This window comes from Mobula birostris, chromosome 26 (assembly GCF_030028105.1).
Source record: "Mobula birostris isolate sMobBir1 chromosome 26, sMobBir1.hap1, whole genome shotgun sequence".
Taxonomy (NCBI): Eukaryota; Metazoa; Chordata; class Chondrichthyes; order Myliobatiformes; family Myliobatidae; genus Mobula; species Mobula birostris.
In genome coordinates, this window is record NC_092395.1 from 35,134,021 (window position 1) to 35,153,541 (window position 19,521).

At 42.3% G+C, this 19,521-nt stretch overlaps 1 protein-coding gene across 3 annotated transcripts in view; it reads right to left on the reverse strand.

Annotated features, from left to right (window-relative positions):
- The window catches only part of tnfaip8l1 (tumor necrosis factor, alpha-induced protein 8-like 1), a 60,792-nt gene extending 42,766 nt beyond the window's left edge, over positions 1-18,026 (reverse strand). The window contains exon 1 of one of the 3 annotated variants that reach the window (XM_072244179.1): positions 17,806-18,026. The gene's annotated coding sequence lies outside the window, so the exon portion shown is untranslated. Of the gene's footprint in view, positions 1-17,626 lie in introns of all 3 variants that reach the window. The other 2 variants (XM_072244177.1, XM_072244176.1) reach the window with 2 other exon arrangements.
- Positions 18,027-19,521: the final 1,495 nt, after the last annotated feature.

The window sequence follows — 19,521 nt, forward strand, 5'->3', positions numbered from 1 at the left end:
AGCTGATTAAACGTCAGTAAGATTAATGTGAATGGCAAGGGAAATTAATGGAAGGTATTCTGAGGGACAGAATTCAGCTGCATTTAGAGAGGCAAGGATCAATCAAGGGAAGATCTTATCTGGGTAATTTAATTGTGCTTTTTCAGGAAGGTGATGGAGTGTGCCAATGAGGGTAGTGCACTTAGAGCAGTCTACATGGACTTCTGTGAAGACTTTGACAAAGCCTCACAGAAAAAGTCCAAAGTGCAAGAATCCATGGGATCCAAGTCAAAGTGGCAAATTGGACCCAAAATTGGCTTGGTGAAAAGAGCCAGGGAGTGTAGGTTAAGGATCACAAGCGATTCTGTAATGCTGGAAATCTTGAGCAATATGCACATAAAATTCTGGGCAAACTCAGCAAGTCAGGCATCATCAATAGAGTGAAATAAATTGATATTTTGGGCCGAGACTCTTCATCAGGAACATAATCCTTGGTAAGGGTTGTTATTCTTTTTGCAAAGATACTGGAAGCCTGTGACCAGTGTGTATCTCAGTACTTAACATTTGCTGTTTGTTATATACACTAACAACCTGGTGTGAGGATGACGTATGAATGGCAAATTTGAAAATGACACAAAAACTGCCGTTATTGTAGTGAAGAGAGTATTTGCGATTGCAGAATAACATTGATGAGTTGTTAAGATGGACAATGTCAGATGGAAATTAATCATGAAAAATTACATTACGCATATTGAGAGGAAAAAATTGTGTATGAGTCAAAGGATACCAGAAGATAGCAGCACAGGTAAATAAGGTAATTAAAATGTGCAATGGATAATTGCCTTCATTAGTCAGGGCATGGAATACAACAGGAAGAAGGTTGTGGTATCACCATACAAAACATTGGTTAGGGCTCATCTGGAGTACTGTGTGCAGTTCTGTTCACCAAACTAGCAGAAGGGTATGAGCACACTGGAGAGGCTGCAGAAGAGATTCACCATAAAGTTGCTCAGGAAACCAGATAGACTGAGTTTACTTTCTGGCGAGTGAAAAGAGCCAAGAGGTGGACCGTATAGATATGAAATTATGAAGGGCGGAGATTAAATAGATAATGAGAAGCATTTCCCCCTCAGAAGTGGTGTCTATAATCAGAGAAGTTTACAGGAGATGATTTGGATTTTTTTTAGGATCATTGATCCTACAAACTGGTAATGGAATATCAAAGTGAAACTGATCAAAATGAATTGAAATTTTCTTTCTTCTACCTTCTGGGAGAATGTATAAGAGACTGAAAGCCCAAGACGACCAGATTCAAGAACAGCTTCTTTGCTACAGCTATTAGACTTCTAAGCCAGTTACAACCCCTTCCTGGTGCCACACCACATTCTCCTATTCTTAATTCCATCACTCTCAGTAACTCTGTTGACACTTCAGCATTTGTTTTTGCACCACTTTAGATTGCATAAGTTGCTTTGCAACATTCTGTTGTGTCGCACTTGCTATTTTTATTTAGTATTGTCTTTATTCCTGCCCTGTATACTATTCACTCTGGCGTCTGTGACAATGATCTAATCTGATTCTGAGCCACACATTCAAAATGCTGGAGGAATTCAGCAGGTCAAGTAGCATCTATAAAAATGGATAAACATTTGATATCTTGGGCTGAGACCCCTCATTTGGATTGAAAGGAAGGGGGTGAAGCCAGAATAAGATGGTGGAGGAAGGGGAAGGAGAACAAGCTAGAAGGTGATGGGTGAAGCCAGTTGGGTGGGGGAGGGGAGATGACCTACAAAGCTGGGAAGTGACAGGTGCGAAAGGGCGACAGGAGGAGGAATCTGATAGGAGAAGAGAGTGGACCAATGGGAGAAAGGGAAGGAAGAGGAAAACCAGGAGGGGAGAAGAGAAGGGTCAGAGTGGGGAATTGAAGAAGAGAGAAGGGGGATTGGAAACAATTACTGTAAGTGGAGAAATCAATGTTTAATGCCATCAAGTTAGAGGCTAACCAGACAGAATATGAGGTGTTGCTCCTCCAGTTGGAGAGTGGCCTCGTTGTGGGGGTAGAGGAGGCCATGGACTGACATGTCGAAATGGGAATGGTAATTGAAATGGTTGGCCACTGGGAAATCCTACTTTTTGCGGATGGAGTGAAGGTGCTCAACAAAGCGGTCCCCAGATCTATATCAAGTCAAGTCACTTTTTATTGTCATTTCAACTGCTGGTACAGTACGCAGTAAAAACGAGACAATGTTTTTCAGGACCATGGTGCTACATGAAACAATACAAAAACTACACTGAACTACGTAAAATAACACAAAAACTACACTAGACTACAGACCTACCCAGGACTGCATAAAGTGCACAAAACAGTGCAGGCATTACAATAAATAATAAACAAGACAATAGGCACAGTAGAGGGCAGTAGGGTGTCAGTTCAGGCTCTGGGTATTGAGGAGTCTGATGGCTTGGGGGAAGAAACTGTTACATAGTCTGGTCGTGAGAGCCTGAATGTTTCAGGCCAGATAGCAGGAGGGAGAAGAGTTTGTATGAGGGGTGTGTGGGGTCCTTCATAATGCTGTTTGCTTTGCGGATGCAGCGTGTGGTGTAAATGTCTCTAATGGCGGGAAGAGAGACCCCGATGATCTTCTCAGCTGACCTCACTATCCGCTGCAGGGTCTTGTGATCTGAGATGGTGCAATTTCTGAACCAGGCAGTGATGCAACTGCTCAGGATGCTCTCAATACAACCTCTGTAGAATGTGGTGAGGATGGGTGGTGGGAGATGGACTTTTCTCAGCCTTTGCAGAAAGTAGAGATGTTGCTGGGCTTTCTTTGCTATGGAGCCGGTGTTGAGGGACCAGGTGAGATTCTCCGCCAGGTGAACACCAAGAAATTTGGTGCTCTTAACGATCTCTATGGAGGAGTCATCGATGTTCAGCGGAGAGTGGTCGCTCCATGTCCTCCTGAAGTCCAAATCATCTCTTTTGTTTTGTTCACATTCAGAGACAGGTTGTTGGCTCTGCACCAGTCCGTTAGCCACTGCACCTCCTCTCTGTATGCAGACTCATCATTCTTGCTGATGAGACCCACCACGGTCATGTCATTGGTGAACTTGATGTGGTTCGAGCTGTGTGTTACAGCACAGTCGTGGGTCAGCAGAGTGAACAGCAGGGACTGAGCACACAGCCCTGGGGGGGCCCCGTGCTCAGTGTGACGGTGTTGGAGATGTTGCTTCCAATCCGGACTGACTGAGGTCTCCCAGTCAGGAAGTCTAGGATCCAGTTGCAGAGGGAGGTGTCTTACCAATGTAGAGGGGGCCACACCAGGAGCACCAGGTACAGTACACAACTCCGAAAGATTCGCAGGTGAAGTGTTGCCTCACCTGCAAGGACTGTTTGGGGCCCTGAATGGAGGTGAGGGAGGAGGTGAATGGGCAGGTGTAGCACTTCTTACACTTGCAGGGATAAGTGCCAAGAGGGAGATCAGTGGGGATGGACGAATGGACAAGGGAATGATCCCTGTGGAAAGCAGAGAGTACGGGGGACCTAGAGCTGTGTTTGGTGGTGGGGTTCCATTGAAGATGGTGGAAGTTACAGAGAATGATATGCTGGGTGCATAGACCCATGAGGTGGAAAGTGAAGGCAAGAGGAACCCTAACCCTGTTAAAGCAGCGAGAGGATGTGGCCAGCACAGATGTCCGGGAAACAGAGAAGATTCATAGCATAAATGGTGGAGAAAGGGAATCCCTATTCTTTGAAAAGAGAAGAAAACACTATTATGTAAAAAGCTGTACACAATTATGAAAGGCGGTTTCAAGAATGGTTACCCACATTTCTCACCCAAAATCTTTAAGTCATTACAGTTTCCTTCTATCATTTATTTTACAATATGCTGTAATTATTGTCAAGGCAGAGAGATCATTGGGGCTGTTAAATTCCTCAGAATACTTAATAAAAGACCTTTGCCTTTTTTGTCTTCAGCCAACATTCCTTCAATAATTAAAGCAAATTATTCATGTGGGATTAAATTTGATACAGTGCTTGGCAATCAACAACAGCCCCGATTAAACTGCAATTCAGCCCAAATTGGGAACAATAAATAAAGGAAAAGAATGATAACAGGCTGCTGATATGCACTGGCTTGTCCACCCACAGCAGAGCAATTACCAGGTCTACAAAGAGGTCCTGCAAGGCTGATTGCACTTTGATGCAAATCCAGTTGGCAAACCGCAATAAACCGATTGGAAATGCAGATGCAACTGAACTGCCCGTGTAGATAACAATATGATAAGTCAAAGGCATGCATATTGACAGCAAACATCAAGTGCAAGCCATAAGAACATAAGACATACAGGTTTCCCCCGCCATCCGCAGGTAGAGCGTTCCTATGAAATGGTTCGTAAGCCGGAATGTCGTAAAGCGAAGAAGCAATTATCATTAATTTATATGGGAAAAATTTGTGAGCATTCGCAGACTCAAAAATAACCTACCAAATCATGCCAAATAACACATAAAACCTAAAATAACATTAACATATAGTAAAAGCAGGAACGATATGATGAATACACAGTCTATATAAAGTAGAAATACTTTTCCATAATCAATGCCACACTGTTCTCTGTAGTGAAAATCTCACGCAAGCGCTCTCGGCAGAAACACGGAGCACGCGCCTTCGGCAAAAACATGTGCAAGCGCTCTCCTGTAACCTTTAAGCTATGAAGCTGCCAAATCATACCAAATAACATGTAAAAATACACAGCAGATATAAAGTAGAAATAATATATGTACAGTGTAGTATCACTTACCAGAATTGGGAAGTCAGCGCTGAGCACACTGATGATGCTGTGTTAGGCTGAGTCGTCGGAGATTGGGGTGGTGCAGTGGCCCCCACCCTCCGGGCAGCGAACCGATACCGATCCGCGAAGAACGCAGGAGTAGAGCGGTAGCCGGGAAGCATCCAGCACATCTTTAAGAAAAAAGCCGAAACAAACAAGCTAATTAATTAGGTGCCGCCCGGCACGTTAATGTCGGCCCAGATCAGAGGCGACGCAATGGCAATCGTCTCTGATCTGGGCTGACAATTACGTGCCAGGCGACACCTAATTAATTAATTTGTTTATTTTGGCTTTTTTTCTTCGGGATGTGCTGGGTGCCTCCCGGCTATTGCTGCATTCTTCGTGGATCGGTATTCGTACACGGCCCGGGGGTTGGGGTGGTGGGACGCTGGGGTGTCATCTGTTTCCATCAGGGCAGGCAGCTCATCTTCTCCTGACTGCCTGCCTCAATGTCAAGGGTCGAGGTTCATCATCTGCTGTGGCTGATGTGGAAGGCTTGAAAAACGACAGTATGCTTGACTGCTTCACCTCGCGCATTTTTCTATCATACAGTTCTTTGTAAGCACTCAAACCATCTTGCAAATATGCCCTAAAACAATGTACCCTTTCAAAATTAAAGTTGTACTTTATCATTGCAGTGAAAATCTCATGAAGTTGCCTCACATTCAGATCCTGGACGACTTCACTTTCGGTCCGTTTGCTACTGCATTCGGTTTTGATTGTTATCCTTTCCTCTTCCAATTGCATCAGCTCTTCATCTATCAGTTCTTGGTATGAGATGCCAAAACCTCTTCAACATCATCTTCGTCAACTTCCATAAGCCAAACTCACTTCGTCTTTACTTTGTTCGCCATGATCGAAACGCTTAGTTATGTCTAGTTTTACACTAAGTGTAACACCTTTACGAGCTCTTTTAGGCTTTTCCGATACCTTAGAACTCATCTTACTAAGGGCCACTCACAGGCATGTGTTTAAGCAATGCCGGCAAGAATGCCGTTCTGAATCCAGGGGAGAGCGGCTGCTCGGGGCACGTGCTGCTTTTTTTTCGCATGCTGCTATTTCCGTGCGCTGCCTTTTTTCGTAACAGTGAAAACACCTTCTATTAGCGAAAACAGGGAACTAATGTAGGTTTTTCGTAACAGTGAGGTTTCGTAAAGTGAACGTTCGAAAAGCGGGGGACACCTGTAGTGGCAGAATTAGGCCATTTCGCCCATCAGGTCTGCATTGCCATTCCATCATGGCTGATCCCAGATCCCACTCAACCCCATACACCTGCCTTCTTGCCATACCCTTTGATGCCCTGACCGATTAGGAAACAATCAACTTCCACTGTAAATATAGCCATGGACTTGGTCTCCACTGCAGTCTGTGGCACAGCATTCCACAGATTCACTACTCTCTCTGGCTAAAAGAATTCCTCCTTACCTCTGTTTTAAACAGTCACCCTCTCAATTTTGGGCTGTGCCCTCTAGTTCTGGATACTCCCACCATAGGAAACATTCACCCTATCTAGTCCTTTCAATATTCAGTAGGTTTCAATAAGATCCCAATGAGATCCCCATGCATTCTTCAAAATTCCAGTGAGTACAGGTCTAAAGCTGACAAACTCTCCTCATATGTTAACCCTTTCATTCCTGGATTCATCCTTGTGAACCTCCTCTGGACTCTCTCCAATGACAACACATCCTTTCTGAGATATGGGGCCCAAAACTGTTGGCAATACTCCAAGTGCAGCCTGACTAGTGTCTAATAAAGGCTCAGCATTATCTGCTTGTTTTTATATTCTATTCCCCTTCAAATAAATGACAACATTGCATTTGCCTTCTTTACTACAGACTCAACCTGTAAATTAACCTTCTGGGAGTCTTGTACGAGGACTTCCAAGTCCCTCTGCACCTCTGATGTTTGAACCTTCTCCCCTTTTAGATAACAGTCCACACTATTGTTCCTTTTACAAAAATACATTATCATACATTTCCCAGCACTGTATTTATTCCACCTGCCACTTTTTTTTGCCCATTCTTCCAATTTGTTCAAGTCCTGTTGCAATTGCATTGCTTCCTCAGCACTACCTACCCCTCCACCTATCTTTGTATCATCTGCAAACTTTGCCACATAGTCATCTATTCCATTATCCAAATTACTGAAAAAAAACAATGAGAAAAGCAGTGGTTCCGATACTGACCCGAGGACCACCACTAGTCACTGGCAGCCAACCAGAAGAGGCTCCTTTTATTCCGACACGCTGCCTCCTGTCCGTCAGCCATTCCTCTATCCATGTCGGTATGTGTCCTGTAACGAACCATGGTCCCTGTACAATTAGTTTTTTTTCAGTTGGGCACATGCAGTTAGTGCTTAAGGGAAGGGTGGGTGTTTCAGGGGAGTTAGGTGGAAGTTGGAAGGTGGAAGGTGGACTATACTGAGGATGTTCTACAAGTCTGTGGTGGCCAGTGCGATCATGTTTGCTGTTGTGTGCTGGGGCAGCAGGCTGAGGGTAGCAGACACCAACAGAATCAACAAACTCATTCGTTAAGGCCAGTGATGTTGTGGGGATGGAACTGGACTCTCTCACGGTGGTGTCTGAAAAGAAGATGCTGTCTAAGTTGCATGCCATCTTGGTCAATGTCTCCCATCCAATACATAATGTACTGGGTGGGCACAGGAGTACATTCAGCCAGAGACTCATTCCACCGAGATGCAGCACAGAGCATCATAGGAAGTCATTCCTGCCTGTGGCCATCAAACTTTACAACTCCTCCCTTGCAGGGTCAGACACCCTGAGCCAATAGGCTGGTCCTGGACTTATTTCCTGGCATAATTTACATATTACTATTTAATTATTTATGGTTCTATTACTATTTATTATTTATGGTGCAACTGTAACGAAAACCAATTTCCTCCAGGATCAATAAAGTATGACTATGACTATGACTATGAGGTTAGCCACAGTTCATGCTGTTGGTCATTATTCACCTGCTCTTGTTGCAATACAGTTCCTTTACGCTGGGTTCGCTCTGGAGACTGAAGCACTGATCTGTTCCAAGGAGCTTACACTTGTGGATGAGGCATTGATTGAATTGAATTGACTTCATTACTTACATCCTTCATATACATGAGTAAAAATTTTTTACGTTACATCTCCATCTAAATATGCAATGTGCAATTTATAGTAATTTATAATAAATAGTATGTTCAACAGGACAGTCAATATAACAAAGAAATACAGTTGTGTCAGCGTGAATTAATCAGTCTGATGGCCTGGTGGAAGAAACTGTCCCGGAGCCTGTTGGTCCTGGCTTTAATGCTGTGGTACCCTTTCCCAGATGGCAACAGCTGGAACAGTTTGTGGTTGGGGTGACTCGGGTCCCCAATGATCCTTTGGGCCCTTTTTACACACCTGTCTTTGTAAATGTCCTGAATAGTGGGAAGTTCACATCTACAGATGCGCTGGGCTGTCCGCACCACTCTCTGCAGAGTCCCATGACTGGGGGAAGTACAGTTCCCATACCAGACAGTGATGAGGCCAGTCAGGATGCTCTCAATTGTGCTCCTATAGAAAATTAGGTCAAAGGGCCTGGCTTCACGCTGTAAAACTCCATGACACATTGTGTTCAAGAGCTTGCTGTGTACAATTTGGGCTGAGCCTCTTATAGAAGGTTACATTTCAGAACTATTCATCGGCTATACAATGAATAAGGTGTTATGGAAATGCGTGTGTGTGTGTTGAAATGGTGCAAGGATGGGATTGCAACTATTGATGATGTGCCTTTTGATGATCTTGTGCACTGCTGACAGATGTGGCCGGTCACACAGAGTGGAACAGAGCACAGTTCAAAGTACATTTATTAAAGTATGCATAAATTATACAACCTTCTGCTTACAGCAGCCACAAAATAAGAAACCCAAAAGAACCCATTTGGAACAAAGGACCAACAGCCAATGCACAGAGAGAGAGAGAAAAACAACGCACATATAATAAAAGCAATCAATAGCATTCAGAGCTAAAGTGAGCTCACAGACACAGACAGCCTGCAGTCCTGTACTTACACCTCAGCGGTTTGGCAAAGAGTGAAGGGCAAAGTACAGGTGCGGGCGGTGGTGGGGGGGGGGGAGGAGAGAGGAACGTGAAGGTGAAAGATGTTGGGAAATAAGTTAAACTCGTATTGTTAATATTCTCCAAACTATCAATGTCCATCTACATGTTAAACAAAGAATTCCCTTTTGGAATCTGTTACATACAATTAATATTTCTCTGATGGAAGGTTTCAGGATAAATACATAACCAGGCACTTTAACCCTATATCAAAACCTTGCCAGAAGATTAATCAGACCACATAGCCAATGATAAGACCCAGCAACAATTCCATAGGAATCATGGCAAGATTGCACCTCAATACTGGAAAAGATTAAAAATGGAAATACAAACACAGCATTTTGGGTTTCAAATTAAAATGCATATCTATGAATTATTAGTAATTTTGCATTCAAGACCTAAAGCATTCACCATATTTTTCTGTTAACATTTTCTATCCATTCAATTTAACTGACATGCAAAGTGTACATGTGTAATATTTTTTTTAGGCTTCCCGGCACCTATAAAACATCACCTGTTAGTTTCATCACCACAGACAACTTCATGCATAATAAAATATACGGCACAGCATCTAATAGCAAATGTCAAAAGTAGAGTCTGAAATTGCAATACAAGAAAGCTTATCATTGGGCCAACCAGACATTGTGGTGCTGTTGATCATTCATGAGCTTTTACCCTACACTTGTTAACATTTGTTAACTCTGCCTTGTTAACATTTCTTATTATTCATTTTGCCTGAAGAAAAATGTGGAAAATTTCCTTAAATTTAAACAATCCCCCCCTCAAAGGATTGCAACACACACCTAATTGTGCAGGAACTCAGCAGGCCAGGCAGCATCTATGGAAAAGAGTACAGTTGACGTTTCGGGCCAAGACCCTTCAGCAGGACTGGAGAAATGATGAGGAGTCAGAGTAAGAAAGTGGGGGGAGGGGAGGAAGAAACACAAGGTGATAGGCGAAACCAGATGGGGAGGAGTGAAATAAAGAGCTGGGAAGTTGATTGATGAAAGAGGGGGTTGGAGAAAGGAGAAATCCCTCAAAAGAAAATTGGCAGGTCAACTTTTTTTTAAAAAAAACCTATTTTCCTGAACTGTGGAACTCAATATCTAAAATTAGAATGGATGCAGATTCAGTTGACACTTTTAAACACCAACTAAAAACCTATTTAATTAACCTTGCTTTCAACTAACATCATTTTGTCTTTTATTTTTCTGTTTGTACTTCATCCCATTGTGAAGTACTTTTGAACTGCAAGTTTGTATAAAAATGTTCTATAAATTAATTATGATTATTATTGTTAAGCATCTACCGGGTCCGTTGGTAACATGATGGAGTGTCATCTGCTCCAGTGTTTAAATGACAATGCAATCTACAGCCTGACAAAACAACTGTGCAGACAAAATTCTCTTGTTTTATCCTCTAAATTTTTTGCATTTAATTTTAGATTTCAGGAGCTCTCAGAGGAGGCAATTTGCTTCTACTTAACCTGCTCAATTACTAACACAATGATATTAATCATCATTATCAAACCAAATCCTTAAATCACTTGTACTCTATTTCAAAAGGGCTTCCTTTCACAATGCTACAGCTCCAGGGACCCTGATGCCCTTTCTGGCATGTTTTCTTTTCTCCCCACTTTTTCTTTAAATTTACTCTAAATATACACATATATACATATATAAATATATGAAGAAAGTAAAAACAGTGCAAGATGCTTACATTTGCAGTATAATTTTGTCAATATATTCAATAGTGTTACAAATCAAACCATACCACTCGTGTAGCCCCTGAGGCTCTACAAGTTAGGGGCTCTACAATGGGTGGTTAAAACTGCCACCAGTCTACCCACCATCAGGCAGATAGATACAGATACAGAAAAGTGTCGGAAGATCAGCAATGTCATGAAGGATCCCAACCACCCTGCTTATGGACTGTTTGTCCCACTCCCAATTGGGAAGAGGCTACGCAAGCATCCATGCCAGGACCACTCGACTCAGAAACGGTTACTTTCCCCAAATATTCGGGCAGATCAACACCACCACCCATTAACCCACACCACCCCCACTACATACACATCACCTAGTGTCACTTATATACATACAATCAGTCTGTGTATATAATAGTTACTTGTACGTTGTGTTTTATAGAATTGTTTTTACATTTCTACTTATTCTACTTTTTGTTTTGGTTTTGTTGTTGTGTGCTATCCAGTTATTGTGTTTTTTTATGCTGCATTGGATCCGGAGTAAAAATCATTTTGTTCTCCTTTATTCTCCTGTACAATAAACGATCTTGAAATTTAAAATGCAATTTCTTTCTTCTTTAGTGCAGTCAGTGTACTGAAAAAACATCACCAGCATCTTGGTCACGCCCGAGTTATCTGCCTTTGCTCTGTCTGACGCGCAGGTGACTTGTCAAAGACAAACACATACTCTCACCCAGCAAAGCTGTTTTCACTCTGCAGGCCACACATAGCTTCCCAGATACCGGGGAAAGTCCGCAACAGACTGAAAACTGCCGATCTCAACTTTTGCTTTCTCATAGTCATTTCAGTGCTGCAGCTGGAGTTATGATTTCAGCCAACAGAGAAAATAGGAGCAAGCTCTAAACACCAGGAGGGAGGGGAAAAAAAATCACAAAATAAAGATTGGTGATCAAAGTAATTCAATATATTAGCACATTCACCAAGAAGGATGTGCTCCTGTTTAGTAGCAGACAGGAGAGGCTGAAAAGTTTACTACTTTCTGTTATGTTTGGGCATTCCCAGCAATTGAGTCCTTAGGCTCAAGGAAATTTGATTTTGGTTGTGTTCTCACCTCCATTATTGACATACTTGAGAATCAATTCTGCTAAGAAAGTGTTTTCCACTACGTATCTGATTGCACCCTCTTCCCTTCAAGCTTTGACCTATGGTATTAGAAACTAGCTTCAGTCACATTTCCCTGTCCATATTCCCTAACTTCACTGACAAACATGCACACATTGCTTCAAATCTTTCTGCCTCGCCACCACCACCAGCTCAATCATCCCTGAAGCTTCCTCCCAGCTTGTTAAACGCATTTCAGCACAGTCAGGTCTTTGGCTCGCTTTCTCCCTCTTATCTGCATTGCTTGTGTTTCAGATTTTACTTTCCATCATCAGTGAAACATCCAGCATTTTGTCTGTAAATTAAAAAAAATTACACATACCAGTAGTAATTTATAGTTCTTATATTGGAAACTCATACCAGGGGAGGTGAGTTGGTAGAGGGCAATGTAAAGAGGAACATTGAGAATGTGGCAGCATTGTTGCCAGAGGCTGCAAGATTGTTGAAAGTTATAAATAAAAATTCCTTTTCCACTGTGTTTTTTTAAGTTACACATTTTGAATTGCTTGTATCAGGGTTAATAATGTAACTTTTTCTGCAAAGGAACAGAAGGCCTATTGAGTTCTGTATGCTGACTGCCTCCAGCTCTCATTGTAACCTTAAATCTAGTCTCCACACTGCATCTCAAAAATAAATCCATGCGTCCACCCTGAATTCAACCCTGGAAGGATTTATTTTCACACAGTTTCTTGCAGCTGCAAGACTATCACTGTTTACTCCAGATTTCAGCATCTGTAATTTCTTGCATCTCCATTATTATTTGTGATAAACTACTGGGCACACCAGTGGCTGTATGAAAATAGGTGGGTCTTTTTGCAGATTAAATAAATATATTTTATTGTTATGGTAAGTATCCATCAAATACAGTGGATTCCAGTTCATTAGACCATTGGTTAATTGGGGTAGTCACTTATTTTGGGACAACATTTACAGAACAAAAACAAATCGAGAGAATAGCTGGGCTTCCCTTCATTTATTTGAGACAACACGCCGCTTACCTGGGGCAGGAGACCACCGGTGAACATTTTCTAACTAGCATCAATGACATGCATGTCATGTGCCCGTCAGACTCCACACCGTGCTTAGAACAAATAGTTTTTAAATAGCGTCAGTTGGATGTGCTTGTGCTCAGAAAGCAGTGATGTATGTCACTGATAGTTGGAGAGAAATAAGCTGGAAGACAATTCAGAACTGTTTTGCTCACTGCGATTTCAAGCGTTCAGACTTGGAAGTGCCAGAAATGGTTGAGTGAAAGTGAAAGAATTTCACTACTTCAACAGCTTAGGAACTACAAATAATTTGAAAGCATCAATAATCATCTTGAATGTCATCTTTGATCCCCAGTGAACACTTAGCTCTCACCTGTGGCTTCAAGTAGTAGTTTGCAAGCGACAGCGCGGGCTAAATTAGGTGAGGGTAGCTGGCGGGTCTTATACCCTGGTGAGATAGGACTTGCCTGTCCTAGCATGTGAAGTCAGTTCCAACAGACTGGCTGGGTGCGACCTACAGTGAGATCCAATGACCAGGAAGACACAGCTAAAAGATAAATCTGTATTTTTTAAAAAAATATATTTTTAACTATTTTCATGAAACTTTGGCTAATTGGGGCAGCTGCTTAATTGGGCTAAGATGTACTGGTGTGTCCCAATTAACCAGAGTCCACTGTACATACTGTTCCTATTATATCTCTTTTCGGATATTGCACTCATCTCAACAGCCAGAGTACTTTCAAAATGTAGCCATGTGGTATTGTAAAAAAAAATGCAGCAACCAGTTTCACCAGTGCTAGCTTTCAAAATCAACAACAAGAAAATGACTAGATTAATCATTTTATTGGCAGAGAGCATGTGAAAAGAATTAGTCAAGAAATGGATACCTGTTGTTCCTCAAATTAATGCCAATAATTCTTTATTTGCACCCAGATCTGGAAGTAAAACATATTTGAACTAGTTGGAAGTAACTGATCTCGGAACTCAAGCGGACCCCTCCCTTGGTTCTGGGAACAGACACCAGAAGCAAATGGGCTTACCACGGAGAGCAGCTGAATCATCCTCTGGGAATCACCTAAACACCAGAGCACGCTGGATGGCTGCATGGGTGCCTCAGCCTTATGATAAACCCTCGATTCTTTTTTACTTTGAAAGTAGAAAGGGTCCATGGTTTATCACCTTGTCTAGAAACCGGTGGCTATTGTGGTACAGTGTTCCCACATTACTACAGTAGAGTATCTGCTTAGATTTGCGTTCAAGATTCCATAATGGAATTTGGATGAGCAAAATCTTCTGACTCAGGGCCAAGTATGCAAATAAATGAACAACTGACACTTACCCAAATAAAGAAAATGCAAGAAAAATGTTTTTACCAAACACAGTCAGTAACTGCACTTTTAGCCATACCATCTTCCCAGATGGTCCCCTTGATAACGCAACTGCAGAGTGACACTGGATACAGAGACCTAAATACCCCACATTCGGTTCCTAACTTGCTTGAGTTACTGACGACAATATTTGGAGTCTCAATCACTCTGAGCTGAATCACTGTTTCTAAACCAATGTCCCTGTAATATTGCTACGCAGAAGGCAGATATTGGCTGAAGACAGGAAGTAACTAATAAGTGATTTCTGTAAAATTGCATAACCCAAAAGGCACCCGCTGAATTATCCAATGATTTTCTGTGGGCAACTTGCTGACATTCACCAGCATGAAAATAAATGTCTATGGGGAGAGATCGTAAAAGGCTCCCAGATTAACAACTGTATGTTCTGAGTATTTTTAGAAAGTCCAGTGCAGTGCATCCCAGAGAGTCTATGTGGATATATATAGATCACAGGGCACTCATGCGATCATTATACAGTGAAGTTCAGAATATGAGGAAATATGGAAAATTTCCAGATGGGAGTCAAGATAAACAGTTTTTGATGATGACTAACAGGACATATCAAAAACTTCCCAAAATACTTTGGTTCACTGACCAGACAGGGAAGCAATTCCGGTTTTTAACAAAGGCAAAAGTCAGCTTTGCTCCAGGGAAAGTTTAACAATGAAGGGTCTTCAACTTATTCTGTCTCCCTTTCCCCATCTGCTGCCTGACGTGCTGAGTGTTTCCAGCATCTCCCATTTTTAGAAGAACAGCAAAGCTCTGAAAAATTACTACATGCAATTATTGATTCCTATTAATGAGTCACTGAGTAAATCTAGTCTCTGACGTGGTGCCGAGATGTGAAACTGAAAAGAAGTTTATGTTGGTCTCGACTGGAACAGTTAAAAATAATGCAGCCATCTGTAAGCTTCTACACCCCGGAATAGGATACCAAGATAAAACAAAGCTTCTGGTCCCAATAAGCCATAAATGGCTGCAGTATGCTTGTTGTCCACAGTACCTGACTTGGTCCAACCAAGCAGAGTCCACTGCCAAGAAAGCCCACCAGCGCCTTTGCTTCCTGAGAAAACTAAAGAAATTTGGCCTGTCCTCTAAAACCCTCACTAATTTTTATAGATGCACCATAAAATGAGACAGTGTTTCTTACGATTGCACTGCCCCTGAGAAACGCTGTCTCATTCTGCCCTGCAGAGCTGATGTATGGTTAGAATGACAATAAAGTTCTTTGAATCTTGAATCTCGAATCTGGAAAGCATTCTTCTAGGGTGCATCACAACCAGGTATGGAAGTTGGCCTGTCCAAGACCGAAAGTAGCTGCAGAAGATCGTGAACACAGTGCAGCACATCACACAAACTAATCTTCCATCCTTGGACTCACTTTACACTGCACGCTGTCAGAGCAGTGCTGCCAGGATAATCAAGGACATGACCCACCCAGACAACACACTTTTCATCCCCCTTCCCTCCAGGAGAAGGCTCAGGAGCTTGAAGACTCCTACGGCCAGATTTGGGAACAGCTTCTTTTCATCTGTGATAAGACTGCTGAACGGATCCTGACCCGGATCTGGGCTGTACCCTCCAAATATCTGGACCTGCCTCTTGGGTTTTGTTTTGCACTACCTTACTTTCCATTCTTCTATTTTCTATTTATGATTTATAATTTAAATTTTTAATATTTACTATCGATTTGTAATCCAGGGAGCAGGAAGCGCAGAATCAAATATCGCTGTGATGATTGTACGTTCTAGTACCAATTGTTTGGCGACAATAAAGTATAAAGTACAAGATCCATCTCTTATATGAAGACTGCAGATGTTGGAATCTGGAGCAGCAAACAAAACGTTTGCCGTGCTCAGTGGGTCAGGCAGCATCCGTGGAAGAAAATGGATAGCAGTTCTTTCAGGTCGAGACCTTTCATCTGGACCAGTCACAGATGCTGTCAGACTTGCTGAGTTCTTCCAGCAATTTTTGTTCTACCTGTCTAAAGAACGTCTGGCAGCATAAGGTGAATGTTGGGAATATCAGTACAAGTGCCAGTAATTGTAGAAATATAGAAAGATTTTTTCCAGATCAAGATCATGGGACTAACAATCAAACATTTGGTGATTACTCGCAACCTTTTCAACACCTCCCGTTCATTTAGATTCAATACTCCAGGCTACAAATCAAGAATACAGGGGAGTGGCCTCAAAAGTTAGCCCACACCATCTCATGTATTAGAGATTAGCCATTCAGAGCCACCAGACACACATTGAAGGATAAACAAATGAGGAAAACCGCCTTCAAAGCACAACCATAGCTCCCCCGCCCACCTTTGAAATTGATTTCAAAGTCCAATGCAAACAGAGTTTGTGCCAAATTGGATTGAGTCAGAGCAAAATGAAAGAATTCTTTTTGCTAATGAAACTAAGTCACTTGGATTGCCAAAGGCATCGCAAATGTCAAACCAAGACAATGGCGTGTCTGTGGCAAACTTAGGACATCTGATATGACAGTAAACACCAATAATAAATGCGCATTGTTGCTGTGGAATATAAATATCTCAACCCTATCACTCCTTTTCCCCACCCCCTCCCGAATGACATTATTAATGTCAGAGATCTGTCCTGAATCTAAGAGCAGATTAGGAATCTAATGTCTACTATCGCAGTTTTTAAGGTCCAATAAAATTCCAGATCTCATATTTAAGGACATCGAATTAAAGTTGTATATTAGTCATAGAGTGCTCATACTGAAAGTTTCACTCTGACTTTAACATTCCGGCTCATTAAGGAGATTAATGATGTACAGCGTGACAAATGGCCACTTGATACCCAGAGAGAGCAATGATACCCGGTGTAACACGAGTCGTAAGAAAATATGAGTCTCGTGAACCGGAGGTAGAGCTGCTCAGGTGAAACACACACTCCAGGTTTGTTACACGTTACCAGGGAGACCATTTAACTCTCTGCCTCCGGTTTCGTGCTCGTCTGATTGGTGCAGTTGAACACTCCAACGCCTGTTGCACTTATGATTGGCTCAGTCACACGTCACGATAACTTGATGCAGTGAGGACAAATGATCATTAAAATTACAAAAACATTGACATTAAACGGGTTCCACCTCAGGGCAACGCATTTTGTAATATAATTATAAAAGAAAAACAAACATGGTTATAATTTGCTTTAAACTTTAATGACAAGAGAAGAATACAATTCTTGGACAGAGAAAGCAGTTGAAATTCTGTGTAAACATGGAGGATGGAAAATACTCAGAACAATCAATCAATCCTTCACAAGTTAAGTTATTTTAAGTAGGCTGCAAGAGAGCACGGTAAACCCCCTTCATTCCACATATTTCCAATCCTCTGGTCTGTGGGAGGAGAGACGTCCCAGACTAGGTTACTTCAACAAATCAAACACTGCAACCACAGACCTTGAATCCCTGTAGTTGTATTTTACACACAGTTAAACAATTTGCTTCATTCGTTTATTTTTACCTTTACGTATTAACCAGCCTCTTTGTTGCGCTGAAATCACTGTTTGCTTTACCTGGTTTCCTCAAACCGCGGACGGCCGCAGCGACCAGCCAACTTCTCTCAACTTTTCCCCCCTAAGAAGCTTTCCGCTTCCTCCGGACAGCTTTAAAGGACTAGGTTCCAGCGGGTGATTCACTCGCCTGGTAAACATGCGACGGCCGGCGCTGAGACAGACCGAACCCCTTGTCGGCCGAGTTTGAAACTGGATTCCGGGAGGAAGAAAAGGAGGGAAAAAAGTTTCAAATCTGCGAGGATCTGTCAGGTCCACAGGGCAGAGGGAGGGGAATTATTGACATTTGACTTGACCAATGATGGAGCGAAGTGTGAACCTCAGTGAACAAGGGCGGGCACTGAGACGGGAGTTGCAGCGCCTACAAACCGATCTACAGTGTTCCCAGTTTATTTTTCTTTCTGGACATTTCCTTTCCCCACCCCTTTCCTACTTCAAGGGCTTCATTCCCCGATGTATCAAGGAAACGCAAACGTCTGGACAAGTATTTAGCGTCTGCCGTTGTGAGCATTTTCTCAAAGGATATTGCAAAAAGTTCGGCACCGTTCTTTAAAAGGCCCTTCACCTTGTTGGAATTTTCCTGCGTCCCACTCTGCGCCCAGACGATTCCTTTGTCTTTATTTATTTGTATCGGTGTGAGAGATACGTGAAGCTTACTGTTATGTGGAGCGCAGGAATTATAAAGATATCACATGTTTCTTATATACTTTATACTTTATTGTCGCCAAACAATTGATAGTAGAACGTATAATCATCACAGCGATATTCGATTCTGCGCTTCCTGCTCCCTGGATTACAAATATTAAATATTAAAAATATTAAGAATAGTAAAAATTAGTAAATATTAAAATATTATAATATTTAAAATATTATATTTTGGTAATCCTCTCCATGTCCAGAATTGTTTGTTAAACACTGAAAGTAGCCCGTGTTGTAATTAAACATCTCCCCCCCCTCCCCCGTTTTCCACAGAGATCACTCTCGCCTTGACTCCCTTGGCTGCTCATCCCCCGCCGATTCCCCTTCAGACACTTAACTCTGTAACTGTGCTAATTGTTACACCTGTCCTTTCACCTCCACTCAGGAGCCTAAACAGTCCATCCAGAAGAGGCAACACTTCACATGTAAATCCGCCGTGGTCATTTCTGTACTCCTGGTGTGATCTCCTCTACATCAGTGAGACCAGGTTGAGCACCTTCATTCCATCCATCGTAAATGATATGGTCTCCCAGTGGCCAGCCATTTTAATTTCACTTTCCATTCCACACTGACGTGTCTGTGCACGGCCTCCTCTATTGTCACACTGAGGCCAAACACAGATTCAAGGAGCAACATCTTGGTCGGTTTCAAACTGACAGCATCAGTATTGGTTTCTCTATCTTCTGGTTACCACTCCCCTCTGTGCCCCGCCATCTTTGTTTCCCCTTATGCCTCTGGCCTCTTTCCCCTTCTCAGACATCCCACCTTTCCCGGAAGTTCCAGGAGTCTCCCGCATATTGATAGCAGCTCCCTGGCACCCGCAAATTATATACAATATCCTGGAAATCGATTTTTTTGAGAGGGAGAGCGAGAGCAAGCATCCTGATTAGTCTCTCTTTGTGCTAAGTAGACCATCAGTTTTCTCTGTGGGCGGGCTTTACAGCCAACCTCAAAAATAATGACAGTGTTGCTCGCTGCACTGTTTGCAACAGTGACTTTTCTATTGCCTGAGGTGGGTTAAAGTGTAAAAGACATGTTGAGGTGAGTTTAACAGGTGTCATTCATTTATTAGCATAGCTAACGTTATTTAAACTAGCTGGCTAGCTGCTAAGGAGCTACCCTATTGATGTCCTACGTGATGAGGCCA